Source organism: Ursus arctos, unplaced genomic scaffold (genome assembly GCF_023065955.2).
Source record: "Ursus arctos isolate Adak ecotype North America unplaced genomic scaffold, UrsArc2.0 scaffold_5, whole genome shotgun sequence".
NCBI lineage: Eukaryota > Metazoa > Chordata > Mammalia > Carnivora > Ursidae > Ursus > Ursus arctos.
In genome coordinates, this window is record NW_026623067.1 from 80,504,381 (window position 1) to 80,529,698 (window position 25,318).

Below are 25,318 nucleotides of genomic sequence, written 5' to 3' on the forward strand. Positions count from 1 at the left end.
TAAAGTTGTTTCTAAATTTCCATTCTATCTTTGGACTATAAGTTCTTCAATAAAGAGAACACATTTGTCTTTATTCAGCACAATTCTGCAATTACACAGTACCCGATGAATAAATAATGTAAGTAATGGCAGCTGGTTTTAAAATGCTACTTTATCCTTTAACTTCATGTAAATCATGCTTTAATTGCTGGCCGTGCTCTCTACTTTAGCTGGAAAGAAATGGGTAGACACTTGCAATATCATAGCATAATGGCCCATGACATTTTTTAATCAGTTATTGTTTTAGAATAGTTTAGGTTTACAACAATATTGAGCAGGAAGTATAAAGACTTCCCTTATACCCTCTCCTCCAAACATGCACAGCATCCCCCACTATCAACATCCCACACTAGAGCAGTACATTTGTTAAAATCAATGAAACTACATTTTTTAATAATAATTTTTATTATGTTATGTTAGTCACCATACAGTACATCCTTAGTTTTTGATGTAGTGTTCCATGATTCATTATTTGCGTATAACACCCAGTGCTCCATACAATATGTGGCCTCCTTAATACCCGTAACTGGCCTATCCCAATCCCCCACCCCCCTCCCCTCTGAAGCCCTCAGTTTGTTTCCCAGAGTCTATAGTCTTTCGTGGTTCATTCCCCCTTCTGTTTACCCCCCCTTCATTCTTCCCTTCCTTCTCCTACCGATCTCCCTAATATTTCTTATGTTCCATAAATGAGTGAAACCATATGATAATTGTCTTTCTCTGCTTGACTTATTTCACTTAGCATAATCTCTTCCAGTCCCGCCCATGTTGCTGCAAATGTTGGGTAATCGTTTTTTCTGATGGCTGGGTAATATTCCTCAATGAAACTACATTGACGTATCATTGTCATCCACAGTTCATACTCTACATTAAGGTTCATTCTTGGTATTGTACATTCTATGGGCATTGACAGATGTGTAATGACCTATGTGCACCATTATAGTACCGTACAGTTTCCCTGCCCTAAAAATCCTCTGTGTCCTGGCTATTCATGACTGTCCCACCCTCCAGCCCCAGACAATCACTGATCTTTACTGTCTCTGTAGCTTTGCCTTTTCCAGAGGTCATATAGTTGGAATTATACATAATGTGGCTCTTTCCCATTGGCTTCTTTTACTTAGCAATATGCTTTAAAGAGTCCTCCATATTTTTTCATGGCTTGAAAGCTCTTTTTTTTTTTTTTTTAACATCAGTAAAATTCCATTGTCTAGATATATCACAGTTTATTTGAGTACTTGCTGAAGGACATCTTGGTTGCTTCCAAGTTTGGGAAATTATGAGTAAAGCTGCTATAAACATCCATGTGCAGTTTGGGTAAATACCAAGGAGCACAGTTGCTGGTAAGGTAGATGGTAAGACTATGGTTAGCTTTGTAAGAAGCTCTATAAGGAACTTGTTTTTACTGCTGAATTGTCTTCCAAGTGGCTGTAATATTTTCCATCCCACCAGCAATGAATGAGAATTTGTGTTGCTCCACATCTTCATCAGTATTTGGTGTTTTCAATGTTTTGGATTTGGGGCATTCTAATAGGTGTATAGTGGTATCTGCTTGTTGTTTTAATTTGTGTTTTCCTGATGATGTATGATGTGGAACATCTTTTCATATGCTTATTTGCCATCTGTATATCTTCTTTGGCAAGATGTCTGTTCAGATCTTTTGTCCTTTTTAAAATAGGGTTGTTTTTACAGTTGAATTTAAGAGTTCTTTGTATATTTTGGATAACTGTCCATTATCACATATTTCTCTTTGCAAATATTTTCTTCCACTTCATGGCTTGTCTTCTCATTTTCTCGACAGTCTTTCATAGGACAGAAATTTTAAATTTTGATTAAGTCCAGTTTATCAATTATTTCCTACACTGATCATGCTTTTAATGTTGCATCTATAAAGTCATTGTCAAACTTAAGGTCATCTAGATTTTTTTCGTGTGTTATCTTCTGGGAGTTTAATAGTTTCCCATTTTATACTTAGGTCTATTATCTTTTGAGTTAATTTTTGTAAAGAGTGTGGGGTATATGTCTAATTTTTTTTTTGCATGTGAATGTCTGGTTGTTACAGCACCATTTGCTAAAAGACTATCTTTTCTGCATTGTGTTTCCTTTGCTTTTTTGTCAAAGATCAGTTGAATATTCTTGTGTCTATTTCTGAGTATTTTATCTGTTCCATTGATCTATTTATCTATTCTTTTACCAATATCACATTTTCTTGATTATTATAGCTTTATAGTAAGTCTTGAAGTCTCATAACGTCAGTCCTCTGTTTTGTTGTCCTGCAATTGCGTTGGCTATTGTGAGTCTTTTGTTTCCCAATATAAACTTTAGAATCACTTTGTCAATATCCTCAAAATAACTTGCTGGGATTTTGATTGGAATTGCATTAAATCTGGAGAGCAATTTGGGAAGAATTGATATCTTTTTTTTTTTAAAGATTTTATTTATTTATTTGACAGAGATAGAGACAGCCAGCGAGAGAGAGAGAACACAAGCAGGGGGAGTGGGAGAGGAAGAAGCAGGCTCATAGTGGAGGAGCCTGATGTAGGGCTCGATCCCATAACGCCAGGATCACGCCCTGAGCAGAAGGCAGACGCTTAACCGCCATGCCACCCAGGCACCTCTAGGAAGAATTGATATCTTAACTGTATTGAGTCTTCCTATCCGTGAACATGGATTATCCCTTCATTTATTTAGTTCTTCTTTGGTTCATTTCTTTTCTCATTCTTTGACTCAGAATTTGGCATATTTCTGCACATATCTAGTTAGATTTATACTGATTTCATTTTTTTTTTTAAAGATTGTATTTATTTATGTGACAGAGAGACAGCCAGCGAGAGTGGGAACACAGCAGGGGGAGTAGAAGAGGAAGAAGCAGGCTCCCAGTGGAGGAGCCCGATGTGGAACTCGATCCTGGAACTCCAGGATCACGCCCTGAGCCGAAGGCAGACGCTTAACGACTGCGCTACCCAGGTGCCCCGTTTTTCTAAATGCTAATATAATTTTTTTTTTTCATTTCAGATTTCAAGTGTTCCTTGCTAGTAGTGCCTATGACAGTTTAGTAATGGGAATGTTGGTTCATTAGTCAATAATCTCCAGAGAAATTGAACCACTAACATGTGTGTCTATACAGAGAGAAAGATACTATTTTAAGGAACTGATCATGTGATTGTGGAGGTTGACAGTTCCTAAAACTATAAAGTAAGCTGGTAGGCTTGAGACCTGAGAAGAAGGAAGAGTTGATGTTGCAGCTTAAGTCTGAGGACATCTGGAGGCAGACATCCCTTCTGCTTGGGGAAACTCAGTCGGTTTTTTCTTAAGGCCTTCAGTTTATTGAATGGGGACCACCCATATTATGGAGGATAATCTGGTTTACTCATACTGATTTAAATGTTGCTAAAACAACAACAACAATGACAACTAAAACACCTCATGGTAGCATCAAGATCTAGACTGGTCTTTGACCAAATATCTGGATACCGTGACCTAATCAAGTTGGTATATAAAATCATCATAGGTGGGGTGGTTGAAGTTCTTGTTAATGACCTTAAAATATAGTGAGAATTATGCATGCAAAGCCTTTTACCTATGAATCAATGAGCAAGAAAAGCAAGAAGCATATTAATAAGGAAATTCAGCTTTTCACCACTAGACAGCTCAATCTCTTTTATTTTTTTCTAGACAAAATATCTAGCTTAAAAAAATTATTCTGAATTAATTTCTTTTACCTATTTAAATATCCACAAAAGCTTCACAGATGTTTTTCTGTATGTGTATTCATCGTCCTTCTGTTTTCATCCTTAATAACCAAATATAATAAGCTTACAACAGAAGGGTGACCTTGACTTTAAGTGCAAGATAAAATCATGAATCTAGTATAATTTCTGGAACAAGATAAATCCCATCATTACCAGTCAATTTTTCCCCTTTATCTAACCCGTGGTACTTATATTATCCTTTGCATTTAGTACTTAATCTCTATTTAAACACAAATGTCTGTAGAAGAGACCATTCTTAAGTATTGTTAGTAAAATATTCTTTAATTTGTAATATTCATTTGAAATGTTCTGTGAGACATCTTTTAACTGCTCTTAATTAAATATACCCTAATTTGGAATGGGTGCTTCATATGCTCACAGTCCACATTTTAATTTTTTATAGACTCTTAACTCCTTTAGTTCTATAATCTCTTAAATTATAGACTCTTAACCCTTTAGTTCTATAATCCTAGCTGTTGCTGTTTTATTTCGTATTGCACAGACCCCCGAAATGTTAAAATAAACAGATACACTATCCTATACATGTTTTGGGAAATCTTTGTTGATCTACATTATTATCTAGAAATATTTTTTCTGTGTTCTCCTTTTACTGTGTTTCTATGCTCAGTGGTGATGGGAGGAACTGAATGGTAGTAAGAGAGTAACTTCTGGGCTAAATATTACCCCAAACAGATTTCCTATTGAATAGTGATCACTTACTTGATAATTTTCTATGTTGCTATCTGGAGAGTTTGTTATTTAGGCTTGTAATTTCTTTAATCTTTGTGAACTTTCTAAATGTCTCCCCTGTATCTGAATTAGATACAATTTCTTCCTCCTATCTTACTATCTTTCTTTTCTCCTATTGCCCAATGCAATCGCCCACTTAATTTTCTCTTTAATTTAATTTCCACCTTCCTTTTATATTATTTTCAATTCATCATAATAAAAGCAAAAGAGAAAGAGTAGTATGAATTGTTAAAGGTTAAAAATTATTTTTATATGTCTGTCGTTATATATATATAAATATACATATATGTCTTTACATATATGTATATATATATATGTGTATATATATATATATATACACATCTCTGTAATTGTTTTTCTAGTTATAATAGTATACAGTGAGTATCTCTGGAAAATATTGTTTCAATGTACAGAATTATAACATGGGACAGTCCTATGTAAATCAAATTTTGTGATGTGATATTTTAAATGATTCATTAATGTTTATTATTTTAAAAATTCTAAAGAAAAATGCTATTGAAGTTATTATTAACTGGTAAACTGGTAAACATTATTAACTGGTAAAGCCCATAGAAGACTTTTGTTTTCTTGCAAAATTAATTAAAATTAAATACACACAAACACGTACACACACAATGAGTTGCCAGTATTTTAAATTTATTTTCAAAAATATCCTAAGACTTGTAAATACCAGACTCACCTACTCTGGTGGTAACAATTTGGTGGGATTAAATAGGAGCTGTTTCATCTCTCCCTCTAATTTTTGTTTATTCCAGAATTTTTTATTAACTTATTTTACCTACTTGGTCTCTACATGTATTTGAGCTTTTAATACTTCAAGTAAATAATTCTATTCAAGGATATACATATCATGATCTACCTGTTTAACGGATTGAAATTTTGATAATCTTGGCTTTTGTAAAGTAAATAGTTGAGCAAATAACTAAACAAAACCCTTATGAACTAAAATTTTGATTGCTGAGTCTAGCAATGCCTGCCTACTCTGTCAGCAGGAGAAAGTTGCTGTGGGAGAATGAATCAATAGATACTTATTGGAGGGAGCCTGTGGGAATAAAGGAATAATAATGAGTCTAGTTCACATCTGACCTGTACTTCATAATATAAATAATTAATCTGTCTTCTGCATTACCACAATCCTATTTCCAACATTCCACCAGAAAACTTTATGTAAATACCTATGGATAGCATAGGTATTGTAGCTAAGCACATGTTCACAAATACATAGCTTAGGCAATTGTGATAGCTTATATTGGTTATGATTGTGCTCCTATCATTAGAAAAACAAAGAAATACATTTTAAAATTCTACTGGGAAGATCCAAAATGTCTGGGAATTTTACACCTTTTTTTATGACCTGAATGCATAACTATTTACCTTTGACCTCATGTGTTAAATGAAGATATGAAGAAGAAAGTAGATTGGATTTATTCACCTATAATTTTTTTGACAGAGAAGTGAACTTATAGGGAACTCTCAGGGATGAATAGATTATTATAACATTTCTTTGTTTTTTTAAATAACATTTCTGATGTGTAGAATTCCTTTGGAGACTAACCTAGAATGCATGAAGATTTTGAATGTGTGTCCTTGGTATTTTAGATACCTGTCATATGTCCGTTGAGGTGAGCAGAGGTGTTTGGGCGGTTGATGATTCTTATCCATGGATGTCGAGGTCCCTCTGAAGATGCAGTTACCCACAGGAAGCATCAAACTAGCCTTATATCGTTGGTTCTTTATTGACAAGCGGTAGAACAAGTACAAAAACATACTTCAAACAATGAGTTGATTCAACTACCCACTTAATATCATGGTACACCTATTCACAACCTATAATCAAAGGGGTTAAAGAGGGAGACTTTGGAAACCATGTATTACTATTAATCTTCTTACTTTACAGATTTAAAAAAATAAGTTAGCATGTTTTCAAGTAATTTGCATATAGTATTGATTTGTAGAGGAGGAAGACTTTTCTTCCCTTCTAGATTCTTTGCCTGTTCTAATAATTAAAGACATAAGACAGATTAACAGGAGAAAAACAAATTTAATTTATACATACAGAAGCTCATAAAAATATGAGACTCAAAGAAATGGCCAAAGCAGGTAGCTTTTATACTTTTTAGGCACAAAAAAATAAATAAATAAATTTGTGATGAATTGACAAGACAAAGAATTTTGAGTTTAGGATAATAAATTAGTGAGGAAATAACAAGATTTGTTTATACAGCCTGCTAGGCCTTGATATCACTAACTCTGATGATAGATTGCCTTCTAACTTCTGATACAGGCAGGGTACCTTTCACATGGGCGATTCACTTCTTGCTTTCTGGGGAACAAAGGAGGTTAGAGTGTCCTTCTTATACCTGCTATTTCTTAGGTAACTTTAATTTAAAATAATCAATATGCTAAAGTAGTATATTTTGGGGTGGCATATTTTCTCCCTTTCATATTCATTTACTCATTAGTCAAAAAACATTCCTTGAGTACATATTGTTTGCCAGGTATTATATTTGACCCTGAAGATACAGCAGAGTACAGAACAGACAAATGTCTTCTTGAGGTGTTTAATTTCTGTAAGTAGAAAGATATGATAAAAGGAAAGAAAAGGAAAAACATGGAGGTAATTACATATTGTGATTAGTGCTGTGAAGGAGTAACACGGCAATGTATTGAGGTAGTAAAGAATCTGTTCTTTGAATTAGATGGTCAGAGAAGGGCTCTCTGAGGAAGTGACATTTGAAATGAGATTTGCAGAATAAGAGGGAGCTCTGAACTTGGTAAGAGCATTATAGGCTGAGAGAATAGCAGGTACAAAGGCCAAGAAGTAGAGAATGGCTAGGCAGAAATGTCAGAAAATAAAGAATACAATGGAAGCCATTATATCGTGCATAATAAATTAAGCAAAATAGAAGATACTATATAAGAAGGTATTTGCTGAAAGCATATTTCTGAATTATTTATACCAAAGCCTGGAAAAGCAAAATTATTTAGGACATGTAGCATTCCTTTTAGGTAGTGCTACTTGTCTTTTTGAGGCTTGAGCTCATGAATTTAAACAGAAACATGTCAGTGTGGTTATATGACTATTTCCATCTGAGTTGAGTTATCCAGGCTTTAGACAACAGAACCTATATATTTGAGTTCAATGAGGGTTGAGGTTTTGCCAGACAAGTGTGGCAGAGGGAGAGAAAATAAAAGTTGTAAGTACTTAAAAATTAATGAAAGTTGGGGCGCCTGGGTGGCACAGCGGTTAAGCATCTGCCTTCGGCTCAGGGCATGATCCCGGCGTTCTGGGATCGAGCCCCACATCAGGCTCCTCCGCTGGGAGCCTGCTTCTTCCTCTCCCACTCCCCCTGCTTGTGTTCCCTCTCTCGCTGGCTGTCTCTATCTCTGTCGAATAAATAAATAAAATCTTAAAAAAAAATTAATGAAAGTAGTGATGAACTAAGATGATACTCTAAGATGGAAGAAAGGAAAGTGAAAACATAAGGGGAGAGATGCATTACGATGAAGTCTATAACCTAATGGGATAAAATTTCAATGCAATGAAGTAGATTTAAGGGGCCACCAGAGAAACTAAGCTGAACAGGTGATAGATGGTACTCAGAGAGATACTTACAAACTGGGTTTCAGGGGAAAATAAGCTAATGGTGGTGCAAGATACAAAATTTTTATGGGAATGGGAGACTAATGGGAGACTGAATTGAGGTGAAACCAAATTTTACTAGAGATGAGAAAAACAAGAAGAGGGGAAAAACTAGGGTGCTGGATGAATTGTCTATATGATTATTGGAAGTCACTAAGAATGATGGGAGTGAGTGTGGATTACATGAGTTGAGCAGGCATTTAGGTTACTGGGAGTGAATAGGTGTTCTGTAGATGACAGGAGGAGGCAGGTGAAGGTAACACTGATGACATACATGGAAAGGTTGTTTGTATATGTAATGGGGAACCAAAAGGGACATCTTTCCTTTACTGGCAATGACCTACCTGACATGTCAAAGAAAAATAGCTTTCACTTGTGAGTGCTTGCTAGAGAAGGAGTGATCTCTTTTCAAAAACTCGGAAGTGATCATTAGGTGATGAGATGGCCAACTAGTTACTTCGTCCTAAATTGTTATAACCAAAAGGCAAAGAAATCATTTTTTTAGTAGTTCTGGATTGCATATGCCTTCTTACTTAAGTTTTTTTTCTTATTTTATATAAATGTGAATTTCAAATAACTTTAATCTTATTTTTATTTTTGTTTAAACAGTGAATTTTTCACTCTTACTTGACAACATTTAAAATGCATTCAAATTAGTAATTCAGGTTTGCTGTTGAAGTATTTCATTTTGATTATTTCCTAATCCACTATGTGAATTTTATTAGTTAGCTTTATTAATAATAAATGACCATCCCCAAATCACAGTTTACAGTAACACACATATATTTCTTTTTCATGATAGATGTCAGTGGCTATGAGGCAACTTCTATGGCTCTGCCACAGGCCTTCTCATTCCAGATTCCAGCCTCAAAAAGTGGGCCTTATTTGGGACATCCAAAAATTTAACAACAAAAGTAAGATCTACCAGTGGAAGGTAGCACTGATACCTTACACAAGATTAAAAGTTATAATAGACACATAGCTCATTAGAAGACTAACCCTTAGGGGATAAATCCACACTGGGCAGATAGATATGTGTCTGCCAAGGGTAGAAATCCAAATGCTGGCAGTCTGCAGGGTCCAAAGGGATAGGAGATTTAAAGACAGATTAAATGTCAAGAATTTTTCAGTAAAAATCATAGAAAATAAAAATAGCTGAAGTAATAGGCATAGTGCTGTTAGAAAAGAAAGGTTAGCTAGTCCATATTCCTAAAACCCTCACAAAGTAACAATTCTATGGTAAAATTTTCATGATCCAGTGTCTAGCCACCAAATTTACTGACTCAAATATATGATGTTGTTCCATGCGTCAAAGGGCGGGCTCACATTATTTATAGCTAATAGCTTGTTTTATTCATCTCAGCCTGGGGATGGTTTTGCCAGTGGACTAAATGTATTTGAAGGCTGATGGCCAAAGCTCTCTTTTCATAGGACTGTGGTTGGGTAGGAGCTTCCAAACTTACATCTTAGGTTTCTTTTCTGTACTATTTCTGGTTTAATTTTAACCCTTTCTGATTGGCATGTTTATTCTTTAGTATTCTTAATCCAAAATCAGGTTACATTTAAGTATTCACAGCTATGTAGCTATTCTGTCTCCTTCGTATAACATTGTGTCTGTTTTTTAATTTTAAAATTTCACTCTCAGGAAGCAACCATTGCTACATCCATTCTAACATTTGAGAGGGTGTACCTCATTGTAATTCCAGAGAACAGACATGACATACACATGAATCTGAGTCTTAGAGAAAATTTTCCCTTAATTATATCACTTGAAAAAATTAGTAATTTTACGTTTGAAAGACTGACATCAAAACTCTGGAATATCAAGCCAACAACCCAAAATAGCTGTTAAGGGGAGAAAGAACTAAACAAAGGAACGATTAGCTATGAGAATAGGTGTTCACAAAACATAACAATGAGTTTAGTTAACTCTCTCTCATTGTCTGTCGGACTTTAGCGAGAATCATTCTAATTTTATTGATATAATTTACAGTCAGTGAGATGTATTCTTAAGGGGACAATTTGATGAGTTTGGTAAAATCCATAAGCAATAATAGGCACTCTGGTCAGAGCATAGAACATTCCATCAGCCTAGAAATGCCGTCTGTACTTCTCTCCAAACTCCATCTACCATATGCAGTGATTCTTTATCATGTATCTTACCATAGATTAGTTTATCTTGTTCTTAAATTCCATAAGAATGGATTTATGTAGTACCTACTCCTTCGTGACTTGGTTTTAAGAGTTTTCAATGTTTTGTTTGTTGATAATTTGCATATCATATACCCTTTTTCTTCTTTTACTTTCGACTTATCTTTGCCTTTATACTTAGGGAGAATTTATTGGCAGCATATAATTAAGCCTTGATTTTTTTTAAAATCGAGTCTTACAATTTTTTCATTTTAATTGGAGTGTTTAGTCTATTTTGTGTTTTTTGAAGTCTTTAATTTTAACCAATATTTAATACACTTTGGTTTAGATATACTAATTTGATATTACATTTATACTTGATCCATTTTTTTGTTCTTTTCTTTCTTTTCCTGTCTTTTGGATTATTCCAATTTTTTTTTACCAATTTATTTTATTTTATTTACATATTTAGGCATATTTCTATTATTATAGAGTATGTTAGAATGTTCATTTTTTTGAAATATAACTGGCATATAATACTACACTAGTTTCAGTTGTATGACATAGTGATTTGACAATTCTATACATTACTCAGTGTTCCCCCTGAGCATGGGCACATTATTACAATATGATTGAGTATATTCTCTATGCTGTACTTTTTATCTCCATGAAGGAGATTATGAGTTAGAATGTTCATTCTTAAAACATATAATTAATATTACGACACTTAATGTAAAATGTAAGAAAATTGCAAGTATATACTTCTATTTATTACCTCTGTTGCTTTTGTCATATAGTTTCCCTTTGCACATATCATAAACTGCACAATACAATGTTATTGTTTTTGCTTCAATTCATAGACTTTTAAAAAATTTCAGATAGCACAAACTAAAAATATTTGTTTATATTTATCCATATATTTACCATCTTCTTGGTTTTCTTTCTTTATTATTTCATGCAAAGATGAATTTCCATGTGACATCTCTTTTCTTCTCCTGGCACCCGTCCTTTAATATCCTTTGTAATTCAGGTCTGCTGGCAACATGTTCTTCTTTTCACCCAACTTTTGGAAGGACACTTTTGCTTGATATAGAACACCTATGGGATAATATTTATTGTTCTTGTTCCAGCATTTTGCAGATGTTGTTTCATTGTATTTATTTCTCTCTCTCTCTCTCCCTCCCTTCTTTTTATGAGAAGACAGCCGTGAATCTTCTGTTAGTTCCTCCATAAGTATGTGCCTTTTAATCTGGCTTTCTTCAGCATTCTGCTTCTTATCTTTAATTTCCAACACTCTGACTATTATGTGCGTAGGAGTCGTTTAAAAAGCTTTCTGGATCATAGGTTGATGTTTTTCACAAAGTTTGGGAAAGTTTTGGCCATCATTCTTGACCTCTTTTTCTGGCCCATTTTCTTCTTTCCGCTTCTATGAAACACCAATGACAATGACATGTATCATACTACTTGCTATTTTAACACTGGCCACTGAGGCTTTTTTTTTATTTTCCTTCCAACTTTTTTTTTTTCCCTCTTTATTCTTTAGGTTTGGTCATTTCTATTGGACTGTGTTCGAATTCACTAACATTTTCTTATGCTATATCTAATCTCCCACTAAGCTTGCTCATTAAATTTTTCATTTCAGATATTTATATTTTTGTGTTTCCATTTGATTCACTTTTATAGATTTTTGTTTCGATTCTGAGAGTCCCCATCTGCTCATCCATCATGTCCAATTTTCCCTGTAACACCTTTGTCATATTTGTTATAGCTGTTTTAAAGTCTTTTTGATAATTTCTATATCTGGCTTACATTAGGTTATGTTTCTGTGCACCCTTTTTTGCTTGATTGTGGGTCACATGTTTTGCATGTCTCATTTTTTTTTTTTATTATTATAGACTGGCTATTGGGAATAGATAACATATTATAGGAAGTGTTGGATATGTTATAACTCCAAAGTCTTCCATCCTTACATGACCTCTAGTGTCTCTATAGCTCTCATCCTGCAGCAGTTACTCCCTATTAGGTCTTATTAAGACTTCCTGTGGGGGCACCTGGGTGGCTCAGTAGGTTAAGTGTCAGACTCTTGATTTCGGCTCAGGTCATGATCTCACGGTCATGGAGTGTCAGTGAGTGTGGAGCCTGCCTGAGATTCTCTCTTCTTCCTCTTCCCCTCCCCACTCCCTCTCTCTCTCCCTAACAAACAAACAAACAAACAAATGACTCCCTGTGTACATGTGCAGCCCTGCCTTCAAGCAGTAGTGTGTGGGAAACTCCATGTGAAATTCTGGGGCTCCTGCTCTGCATATTTCTACCTCTTTTGTTACTTATCTGAAAATTCCAGCCAATTTATGGGTCTAGAACACAAGTATCTTCTCTGCAGTTCAGCAAACTGTATCCTTTTTGGTTTTTAACTTCCTGCATTTCAATCCAGAACATGGAGTATGTTCAGAAATTAATGTGAACATGAGGCTTGCTTCAAGCATTTCCCTTTTCTTAGAGATCACATATGTGCTAGTTCATTTCATTCAAGAAGCAGAAGCCAAGGCAGGATTAGACATGCAAAATATATACTGGAGGAAGGGATTATGAGGAATACCAGGGGGCAGCCAGAGGAGGCAGGGAGAATCATCAAATTTATGCAAGTCTTACCCCTGTGAAGGAAGAGGGAAGGGAGGAGGGCTGTGTAGGAAATGAAATCTCAGCCTTTAGTACAATTCTATGAGAGTTTTGGTCAAGTATATGGAGAATCCTTGAAACAAAGTTGCCCATTAGAGGGCATGAGTATTTCTGCCCTAAATATTCATTAGTCAGAAGTAGCCTATAGGAAGTGTGGCCTTGGCAGGAATGGGGTGGTAAGTTCATAGTGTAGCACCCGGGGTTTTCTATCATTTATGCTTTCTGCAGCAGGTCATGTCAGCAGTACATTTTCATGGCTACTTGCCACTACCCATCCCTGCCTAGTCTCTGCCCCAGATTCATTTCTCTACCCTAGTTTAAGAAGCAGTTCTTCTAGGATTCTCATGGGTCTCTCCGTCTAAGAGGAAACTTAAAAGGCAGTGGTTAGTTAAGCAAATACAGCCCCCATCACTGCAGATGGTCACAGGGCTGTATCCTATATTTATTGTCTGTCTCCTCCTCTAGCCCTCAGCTATCACCATTGAAGGTCTTGGTGGCTTACTTAGTGGTTTGACCCAAACCTTCATTCATGAGTGTTCTGACTCCTTGGTAATCATTATCTTTCTCGGGCAAGGTTGCTCCATGTGTCTCTTCAAATTACATTAGAAGAAAGGAGTAATAGGAAATGTCCAAGAAAGTCACATTGAATTCCACATTTATTCCTTCTGCCTCCAACATGTATATCATCACACCTGCAAAGATGTTCTCACCCACTGGGACATTCCAGGTTACCGCTGGTGAGATTATTAGGAGTCCCACCTTCCTTTCAAGATTGCATCCTCTCTGCCTGCTGGGTAGCAAGTCAGTCAGTTCCAAATCTTGATCTTACCGCCTGTTTTTTAGATTAATCCTGGTACTATTTGTATGATTTCACATTGTTTGAAAGGTGACCATTTTCCTAACTCTCTGGGAGTACCCATAAAAGCCACTCTAATTTTTCCTCTCATTATGGCAATTGCACCCACTTTGCTTCTGATGGTTAGATGTTGCCTTTGGCCTCTATATTTTCTAGATTCTATCATCTTCCTTACCTTCTGAGAACACAGTTCTGTAACAGAATTTATTACTATGAGCCCTACCAACAGAAGACAGGTGCCATTCAGTGTCTCAAGGATGATGCTGTTTCTCTTACCAGTGCATTACTACTGCTTTTGTAGTTGGGGTGTATTCCAGGCTTTCCCTTGGAATGCAGTTAACTGGTAGGTTTTCTAGCCTTATATAGTATATCCAGTAGCTTGGCCATTTTTGTGAAATTTTTAAATTCCTCTTTTTCTTGTCTGCTATGATAGTTTTGGCTTTTCTACTCTAATTATTATTGGCTGTCATTTACTCTAAACTTCCAGGAATCATCTTGACAGTGTATTAGCATTATTTTCTGAAGTCTTTGTCAAGGTCTCAAATTCTTTATAATGGGATAGTTCCTTCTTATCAATTACACAAATCATTATCCAACTCATGTTCTACCTTTTTGATATAAGACCCTCAGGATTCAGCCCCAATCATGTTCTTCTAGCTCCTTCAAGTGTATAATGACTAGGTCCTACAGAACCCACTAGAAGTTTATTGGGAAGTGCCCTCAAGTTCCCTTGGGGGTATAGTCCCTTATTTTCCTTGGCATGCTTCACACTTTCCTAGCTTAGAGGCTAAATGGGGAGCTATATCCAGGTGCTGAGGGGTGTTCATGATGTCCTATGAAGCAGTGATCATTGCATCATTTTCAAGCAATGGAGGCATGCTAGTCTTTTCTCAGAAGAAACGGGCCTTTTCTTCAAGCCCAGAGGATTCAAGGGATCTTGAGTTAAGGTTTATGAGTTCATCAACCCAGATGTCCCCAGCTCAGGCCTCGTGGTCTCACTCCCTTCAACTAAGAATCTATCACTGACACTGCCTTTGTTGGAAAGACTGACAATTCAGCCTTCTCTAGAAAGCTCTCTGCTACTATTATAATTAATTTCTGGGCCAAAGTCTCAGGTTTTTTTTTTTTTTTTCCCTGCCTCCAGCTGCAGGAGATAAGAGCCTCTTTATTAGCTGCCAAGGAGGCGCTCTGAATTTTACACTTCACCTTCAATTGGTGATTAATCACCCACAGCCTTTTATTGGTCTTCTCTGATGCATCAAAGTCACTCAGTAAGAGACATCTGATGCAATTTCCTTCTAATACTTCCCTGAGCTACTCAAAAACCTGAGATGCTGCCCTTGTGAGTGCATTCATTTGGACCAGCATACCAAACCAGTTCACCACAGGGGAGTTTTAACAAATGCTCTGCTATAATTGAAGAGCTCCACCTACTGCCAGTTATAGAGTTCTCCTTGCCCGCTTGTTGGCAGAGCATTCAGCTTCAGAGTCCCACATTAAAACCTGTCTACTTAGACTACTACTGATACTGATTGTCTTAAGTCAGGATGTATGGAAAACATACTGAAATGGAGATTTGCCTGTGAGAAGTGTTTTGGTCTGTACCCTCAATATCAACATTTTGTATGAGTAAAGGCACTAGAATTGGTTAAAGAGAGAAAGAGAACTTCAAAGCAGTTACAAGGATGAACTTACATGGTTTCATGGGAAGCAGTGGAGTTGGAATGGCCCTTTAGAGTGGCCTTGCCTTGAGACAAAGGAGCTATGACTTTACACTTCTGTGTTGACAATGGGTAGATTTCTACTTTGGGATGGGATATGACTTGAGTGTAGATGCTCTCTTTAGCTAAAAAAAATTTCTAGAGAGAGACTCAGCTATTGGCATTCTCAAAATGTGGGAGAATGAGTGTCTCAGTCCTTAAGGGTTTAAGTAGCACGTTGTATTATAAACTACCAAAGGTGATTGAGAATGACATTGTGTTGGTTTGTCACTCCTTCTTGATTTTGCATTTGTAACAATTTTGTGACTTTTTTCCTTCCTGTTGTTACTATAATTTCTCAGAGTCTTAAGTAAGTTGGTTCAGGTTTCATTAGCTTTTATTCTGTACTGTCATTAATATTCACACAAGTGACGTTATTTAAAGTTACATGTGTTAGAGTTTTGTTATTTAACATTTCTATAAGAACAAGAATATATTTCTTTCAAGAAACTCAGGATTTTTAGCAAAGACAGCTTTTTCTGATGCTTGCTAAGGCTAACCTCAGCAAGCCCAATATCTTTGTAGGCTTTAGAAAAATGGGATATTTAAATAATTCTTGGAGGCTTAAAGGAAAATAAAAAGAAGTGAAGAAAAAATAAATACCACCTACAGTTTTAAGTGGATTTTGTTCATCTTGCAGATTGAAGCAGCCCATTGTTAATTTTGGAAATCCTTCACAATATTTAACTTTGACATCACCTTTAATGCTACTGAGATTTACTGTCTAAATGAAACAATCAAAATAAGAGACAGTGATATAAGTGGCAAGCACCTCTGCTCTATTTTCTCTTTGCAGTGGGGTAATAAAGCTCAGGTCCATTGATCCGGGCACCACTGTATGGGAGCATCCCATGGCTCATAGCACAAAATCCCAAAGATAATAAGTGCAGAATCACACTCTAATACAATAGTAAAAGCCCAATAGTAAGGTAATGTTTAACATTATGGTTTGAAGAAAGATTATTTTTTTGTGAGAGATTGCACATTCAAACATATTGAATGCTCAATGTGGCATGTATTTGGATGGGCAATGAAAGATTCATATAAATGTTCATGAATGATCACACGGTTGCACATAATGTTCAGCAACAGTTACCTAAATGTTTTCATATTGCCATGGGAAAATTCATATAGAAAGCCTGAAAGGACACATTCGAATGTATGATTAATGAAAAAAGATCTAATTGATACTATTCTACCATAATCTACTCACTCTAATGTTTACATAGGTATTGTTTCCAAATATAAAAATAAAATGTGGTATGAGAGCTGTAAAGATATTTGACAGGTTATTTGAAAGAATGAAGATATAAAAATGCAAATGAATTAGGAGCCATTTTATCATTTTTTCATAGATTGAAGACAGACAGTGTTTGAGTGAGTGTTTTAAAAGCTTGTGAAAATAGGGGTGGCTCGATTAACTTTGAGCGCTTGGAAGAGTGCTATGTTTGACACAAAAGGTACAAGATTCTTCTTCTTTATTTCCCATTTCACCCAGTATGACTGCATAGCTGAACCAAAATATTCCTAGTCACTGGATAAAGTTTTGAGGGTGGAAAATAAGAATCAAAGGAGTATAGGAATTGTATACATTCTAAGTATCCATGGAGAAGAAGAAAGATAGCTGGGGAGAACTCCTCACAAATTACTTTGACTCTTACCTTGGGACCAATAGGAGAGGTTTAGAAAAAGCAAAAAAAAAAAAAAAAAAAAAAAAAAAAAATCAATCTGATTCCTGTAGATTAGGAGTCAGAATAGGAACACCTTTACCAAAGTTGAATTATTGCTGTGTGTAATATTGCTTTCTCTTTAGGAATGTTAACACCAAACGCTAAGGTTGAAAAATCTCTTACCCTTGTGTGATTCAAACTGCTTATTAATTGTCACACTAATTGTAGAGTTTTCACACATGATTCTTTAAAGTATCTGAAAGTCATTAGTACTCCTGAGTTTCCACAGCTATCCTATGTGCCACTGATGTGCAAGGCATTTGGGACAATAGTAAACATTCTAGAGATTTAATAATAGAATACAAAAAACAAAAAATACTACTGTTTTCTTTTACATCAAATTTTCAGTGTTTCCCCTTCTAATGCTTTTCTATAACCTCCCCCTGCTCCTCTTTATTACATCCTATAAAGTGAGTATGTCCTTGTTAGTCTTTCAGACATTCATTTTAAGTTGCCTATTTTTTTGTCAATAAGGCTTAAGGGATTAATGTAAATGCTATTGCAATGGTTAATTTTATGTGTCAATTTGGAAGCTGTTTGTGGATGAAATTAACATTTAAATTGATGAATTTTGGGTAAATCAGATTGCTCTCTATAAAGTAGGTGGGCCTCATGAAATCAGTTGAAGGCCTAAATAGAACAAAAAGATTAACCTCCCTGAGAAGGAAGGAATTCTTTAGCAAACTGCCTTTGGACTTCTGCACCATTGACTCTTCTCTGTCTTGAGCCTGGTGGTTCACACTACAGATTTTGGCCTCACCAGTGTCCATAATTGTATGAGCCAATTTTTTATAATAAATCTCTCTCTGTCTCTTTCCCTCTCTCTTTCTCTCCCTCCTTCTGTCTCTCTATATGTATAGCTTATTAGTTCTGCTTCTCTGGAGAACCCTAATATAGCTATCATATACAATTTGGCTATTCAAATTTTAAAAAAGTTTTTTAAAAATTTTTTTCAGAAAGTTAACGATTATTAAATTGTTAGCTTCTCTCCATGGTTATATCTGGGTCCTTAAATTCTCTCTGCTTTGATAGCAGAGCTTACTTAATGGAGAGATTATATCACTAACTGCATTGCCAGGGCAGCTTTACGACTACACACGAGCTATCTTTCTCAAGAAAGTGACAGTGAAAGCAGGTTTTTTAATATTTGAAATCCCAAAATACAGCATTAGCAAATGGAGAAGGAAGAAAGGTGGAATTTATAAGGACTATAAATATTAATATCACCTCTTTTTAGGAAAAAAGAGACAATATTAGGTATAGAGGCTGATAATCAGGGCAACAACTCCTAAAGTCACTATTAAAACTTGATTTTTCTTTCAAATTTCCCACTAACTACTTCTCTAGCTGGTAGAATCAATGAGAATATGCAATGAAATTTTAAACTTTAATTTTTTTTTTTTTACATAGTTGTGGTTTTAATTCTCCAAACAAGCAACATGCATGCTTACTATATAGGAGCATTTTTGGCTATACAGTGTTGCTAAGGTATACTTTCAAAGTAAGACTCTGCCATCAGAACACGCTGGAAAACTTACAGAGTCCTTTAAGTTTTTGTGGATTTTAGAGAAGAACGGTAATCTATCTATTTTTTTTTCAGGATTTTCCAGAAGTGTTCCTCAAAGGAAAAAAAAAAAAGCGCATAGTTAGTGAGTGTCTTGATGAAAAGTTTCTTCATAAAAACTACAACAGAGGACTTCAGGTAAGATCTTACTTCCCTCCATAAACAACTAGAAATTCAACAAAACATTTGTTTTCAGATACTGGGTGGCAGATAGCACAAGTCTGTGAGAGAAGAGAAATGAGAATTATCTGCTCTCAATCACTCTGGCTTTCTCCCTACAGGCAATTTTTGAAATCCTAGAGCAGGGAAGGCGAAACAAAAGACCTAGTTTGAAGTTTGGAGAAGCTATGGTGGCTAGACTATTGGAATCAGATTACCAGTGAGGAGAGAGTTACACAGAGAAAGCTCTGGAAATCTGCATAAGGATCCTTTGGAGTCTTAGGCTGAATACCAATCTACCAGTGTAAAGTTAAACTCCATGAGAGCAGGCAAAGAAAAATTTCAGAGGAAAGAATAATTGTCAAGTAACTGTAAGCCAAACAATTGCTCTATCTTAAACAGGGCCATGGATTCTTCTGAAATCCAGCAATCACAGTGAAGAAACCTCATTACACGCATAGGGCATTTAGAAGAGATGCAAGGCCATGCTTTAGTAATTGGGCTGAACTACTCTTCTAGAATAGATTACTGTAGACTGAGGTCAGCAAACTAAGAACCAAATCTGACTCTCTGCCTGATTTTGTAAATAAAGTTTTATTGGAACACAGCTCTTCTCATTCATTTACATATTATTTATGGACGTTTTCATGTTACAACAACAGAGTTGATTAGTTGAGATAGAGACCATTCAGCCTGCAAAACTTAAAATAGATGCTGTCTGGCCTTTGTATTACAGAAACTTTGTTGATTCCTCCTCTAAACTCTCCCTGAACGATAGGATTTTCATGCAAGTCAACAGCCTGTCAAAACAAAGTCCAACATCGTCAAAAGTCAGATAAAAAATTCAATAATCAACAGTTTAAAGTTTCCAATGCCTGTCATCCAATCAAAACATTTTTTTTAGGTTTCAACTAAGATGGCACCATGGGGAGATCCAGAATGCCCTTCTACAGACACATGGGTGGATGAGAAAACACAAACATCAAAAACAGGTAGGAAAGACTGAAGACACATTCTTTGGTAAGGAACTCCCAACCTTACTTAGCCTAGGGTCTGCGAGACCTAGGAGACTACAGCAAACAAAGGAAGAGTTGCTAATGAGCAGAGAGGCACTCCCAGCAGACATACTCCTACCCTTCCACCAGCTCAGTGTGGAGGGAACAAGCAAAATGGCCCATCTCCCAGTCTTTCCCTGGAAGGGTTACATCTGCACACTTTGAAAGCACTGCCTAAGTTGTCTTCTAAGTTATCAAGAGATACAGATACTATTTTGTTCCTATTTTTATTTTTAGACTTCAGAGCTTTTGTGATTTTTATTGTCACATATGTCCCATAGTGATTTTAATGAAATTTGGGAGATGGAGAATGAGGTACCCTTAGAACTTGCCTCATAAGTGAGAAATTTACTACGTGTATTTTTGACCTTTGTTTTATTGGAATCATCATTGTCCTAAATTTAATGTCTACAGTGCTATATTCATCCTACTAAGTGGGGTTCTCAAGTTAATTAATAAGTTCAGATTTCCTCCCATCTTCCCATGGTATGTTGGGAAGATAATCTATATGCTTTGGCTAAATATTATTACACAGTTTTACTTTAATTTACTTTACATGTTTAATACACTTATATAATTAATTGTGTTCAGTTTTTATTTTAATATAACATTCTTTTTATGATTTTATTTATTTATGTATTTATCTATTTTTTATCATGGTAAGTGTACCCTTTAATCTCCTTCCCCTATTTCCCTTATCTCCCAACCCACATCCCTTCTGATAACCATAGGCTGTTCTCTATAGTTAAAAGTCTCTTTCTTGGTTTGTCTCTCTCTTTTTTTCCTTTGCTCATATTTTTGGTTTCTAAAATTCACATATGAGTGAGATCATATGGTATTTGTCTTTCTCTGAATGATTTATTTTGCTTAGCATTATACTCTCTAATTCCATGTTGTTGCAAATAGCAATTTCATTCTTTTTTATGGCCGAATATTATTCCATTGTATATATACACCACATCTTTGTTATCCATCCATCGATGGACACTTGGGCTATTTCTGTATTTTGTCCATTGTATATAGTGCTGTAATAAACATAGGGTGTATGTAGCCCTTCATATTAGTGTTTTTGTATTCTTTGGGTAAATATCCAGTAGTGCGATTACTAGATTGTAGGGTAGTTCTATTTTTAACTTTTTAAGAAAACTCCATATCGTTTTCCACAGTGGCTGCACCAGTTTGCATTCTATCAACGGTACGAGAGAGTTCCTTTTGCTCCATATACCCCCCAACACTTGTTACTTCTTGTGTTTTTGATTTTAGCCATTCTGACAAGTGTAAGGTGATATCTTATTGTAGTTTTGATTTGCATTTCCCTGATAAATGATGTTAAGCATACGTCTGTTGGCCATATGTCTTCTTTGAAGAAATGTCTCTTTATGTCTTCTGCCCATTTTTCATTTGAATTATTTGGTTTTTGGCTGTTGAGTTTTATAAGTTCTTTATGTATTTTGGATATTAACACTTTATTGGATATGTCATTTGCAAATAATCTCCCATTTCATAGGTTGTCTTTTAGTTTTGTTGATTGCTTCCTTTGCTGTACAGAAACTTTCTATTTTGACCTAGTCTCCATAGTTCATTTTTACTTTTATTTCCCTTGCCTCAGGAAACATATCTAGAAAAACTTTGTTATGACTGATGTCAGAGAGATTACTGCCTGTGCTATCTTCAAGGATTTTTTATGGTTTCAGGCCTCACATTTAGGTCTTTAATCCATTTTGAGTTTATTTTTGTGTATGCTGTAAGAAAGTGTTCCATTTTCATGCTTCTGCATGTTGCTGTCCAGTTTTTCCAACACTCTTTGTTGAAGAGACTGTCTCTTTCCCATTGGATATTCTTTCTGGCTTTGTCAAAAACTAATTGACCATATAATTGTAGGTTCACTTCTGAGTTTTCGGGTCTATTACATTGATCTATATGTCTATTTTTATGCCATACGATACTATTTTAATTACTACTGCTTTGTAATATAACTTGAAATCTGTAATTATGATACCTCCAGTTTCGTTTTTCTTTTTCAGGATTGCTTTGGCTATCCAAGGTCTTTTGTGGTTCCATACAAATTTTAGGATTGTTCATTCTAGTTCTGTAAAAAATGCTGTTGGTATTTTGATAGGGATTGCATTAAATCTGTAGTTTTAAATGGGTAGTTAATATAACACTCTAATTTTCACTGGATTACATGAGTCAGGTACTCTTACTTGAAAATTTTACTACTTATATTTAAACTTTTGCCATTATTTTTTCAACACTATGCTGTCTTTAAAAAGTTCATGACACCTAACTGGAATATGTACATTAAATGACCCCAGGTCTTGGTATAAAAGACATTTTTGAATCAAGTTCTGGCATTTTGTTTGAGTTTTAACAATGCAAATTCTAACATTGTACTACAGTTCTGAGATGTACTAAAAAATAAGAGACATAAGGCTAATTGTACCAGGTGGTGCATTTCATTTGTAATGACAAAGCTTATTACTACACAAAATGAGTTTACTGTAAGTGAATGTTAAGAATTCCTATCTAGTACATCACCAATTTCTCTAATTATCCCCGTTAATGTGCCTTCAGTAGCAATACAGAGTGCTGACAAGCTACCCAGAATTAAATATTTAATTAATACTGTGCATTTCTTATTAAAGGAGGTATTTAAATAAGGCACAAGGAACTTTATATCCAATAATCTTCAGTTATGTGAATGAAGATTAAAGAGCATATTCTCTCTTAGGGAAGTTGATAGTAATTGCTGAGTTTCTTTAATAATAAAAATTGGATTCAACAAAATATAAACAACACAAATAATCATATGTTTAAGAGGCTCAACATTTTAGTGTGTTAATTACCTTCAAAGATATATTCTGCCTCAAAGCTTTCTTACATGCTGAGGAACATATTGAGGAATTATAAACATGTCGTGTAAAATATGTTGTCATATATCCTCCAGTAACTGGGTTTCAGGAAAGCCTGCCCAAGGCTTAAGAAAAAATTAAAGAGCTTAAAGTGTTATCTGTCAGTATCAAAAACAATAGTTCATTGTTTAAATGAATTATGGTAACCTAGTGAAATACAGAAATTAAAATGCATACGTATAATAAAATAATGTGTAACCAGTAGAATAGTATTTTATAAAAATATTTGAAGTTAGTAAAATACTTATGATACTTTAAATAAAATCTAGTTGTTATAGAATAATGTGTACTTTGTGATAAAAATAGTATAAATGAATGTAATATGAGTGTGTATATATATATATATATATGCATATATAGTATGTGTAGAAAATGAGAGAATGAAAGAGAGAGAGACTGACTCCTTAGCACCTTGAAAGAATTATAACCAAGTGGTAACAAGCATCATTGGGGTAGTGGGGTTTTGCGTTCTTATTTTTCTTTTTATGCCTTAAAAATATTTTTAAATTTTCATTATGAATATATATGACAACTATAATAAGACAATGACAATTGCAAAAATTTTTCATTAATGATCATAAAGAAAATATATTTATTAATTATTTAATACAAACCATACTAATAATTGCTTGTTTCAACAGAAAAAAAATCTTTGTTTTTTTCCCTAAAATCAGGCAAAAATATAAACCAGTTAGTACTATATCTCCTAGATCTTATAATAAGATATTATTATATGTTATAATTATGATACCTGCTCCATTTTATACCCATTCTTCTATCTACCTCCAAGAAAGGAATCTTGTAATTTCTTTATATCTCATCCCATATGTTAATCTCATAAATGAGTATGCAGTTTGTGGTAAATGCTAGATATGCCCCCAGGAAACACTCATTCCTTAGAAACCAGGAGTGTTGCATGATAATGACTGGTAGCTGAATTGCTTCTCCCAGAAATGCTTTCTTTGAAGGGAGTTGAGCCCCCCAAGGCTCCATGATCCCTCCCCAGGAGTGGTCAGCATCCTACTATGGCTGATGTGGAGCAACAGAGGGCTAGCTGCTGTGCCCTGATTTAGGAATTCTCTGAAACACCATCCCCATCTTAGATCAACTGTGGGTTTGTCTGATGCTTGTGTTCCTACGGTATCCAATTCTTCCTTCTTGTCTTTCCAATCCTGCTTCATGTGCACCCTCGTAGATAACGTCCTGAGAATATGGCTCTGTGCACTTCCTGCATGCACATCGTTGTCTCTGGGCTTATTTTGCAGGGAATACCTCGAACTGATTATACAAAATTGCTTCCAGTGAATATTTACTGGAATTACACAGGAAATGTTAAGGACCTATATATGAAGGAGCCTATTTTCAGTCAAATTCCACATGACAGAACTCTCTTTCTCTTGCCTTCATAGTTAACATGGCAAAGGACCCTAAAGTAAGTAGGGCATTTCAGGATAGAGGGAGCTGTAGCCTAAGCAGACAGACAGACACTATTTCTGTGGAAAACAAGTAAAGCTGTCAGTCAGCATATTGCAGAACATCTCAGAGAGAAGCAAAGTCTCTGTGGAAATAAATTGATGTAGTTTCTACTTAAAGTGAACTGTGTTTTGTTTTTTTTAATTTCAAAGGTTAAGTATTTAGTGGTAATGGCTCATAAAATCATTGTCAGAAGGAAAAGGATCAGCAGAGTTGGGATAATTTAATTGAATTCAATTAAAGAAATACTTATTAAATTCATACTATATTTTTCTAGCACTGTTCTGATGCCGGGAACAGAGCAGCAAAACACATAGAGTAAAAAAAAAAAAAGAAAAAATCTACTTCATTACTGATGATAAGCATTAAGGAGAAAAATAAAACCAGGGAAAGGAATACATAAAGCTGGGTGGAGTCTGAGATTTAAATAGGATGAAGAGGGAAGCAGTAGGTCTTTGACTTAATACCTGAATGAGTTGATAGAGTGAGCCATGATGTTATCTACGGGAAGAAAATGAAAGATCAATTTTAGAAAAGATTATAATAGAGACTTTATGGGGAGTGACATGGGTTAACATTTCCTCACTTTCTTAATGAGGTGAAATGCAGAGCTCCTTACCTATCTATTCCTTCCCCACTCCTTACTGTTCAAACCCCTCACTGTTTGAACTCCTTAGCCAGGCCCGTCTCACATCCCCACAGTTCTTGAAGCCTGCTAACGAAATTTAAATATTATTCAGTCTTTAAAAAGAAGGAAATCCTGTTATTTTTGATAGTGTGAATGAACTTGGAGGACATTATGTT

General features: G+C 35.2%; 1 long non-coding RNA gene across 1 annotated transcript in view; it reads left to right on the forward strand.

Moving 5' to 3' along the window:
- The window catches only part of LOC113255035 (uncharacterized), a 137,310-nt gene that overhangs the window by 2,984 nt on the left and 109,008 nt on the right, over positions 1 to 25,318 (forward strand). Inside the window, exons 2-3 of the long non-coding RNA XR_008957479.1 lie at positions 18,952 to 19,053; positions 19,979 to 20,066. This is a non-coding gene — a long non-coding RNA (uncharacterized LOC113255035). The remainder of the gene's footprint in view (positions 1 to 18,951; positions 19,054 to 19,978; positions 20,067 to 25,318) is intronic.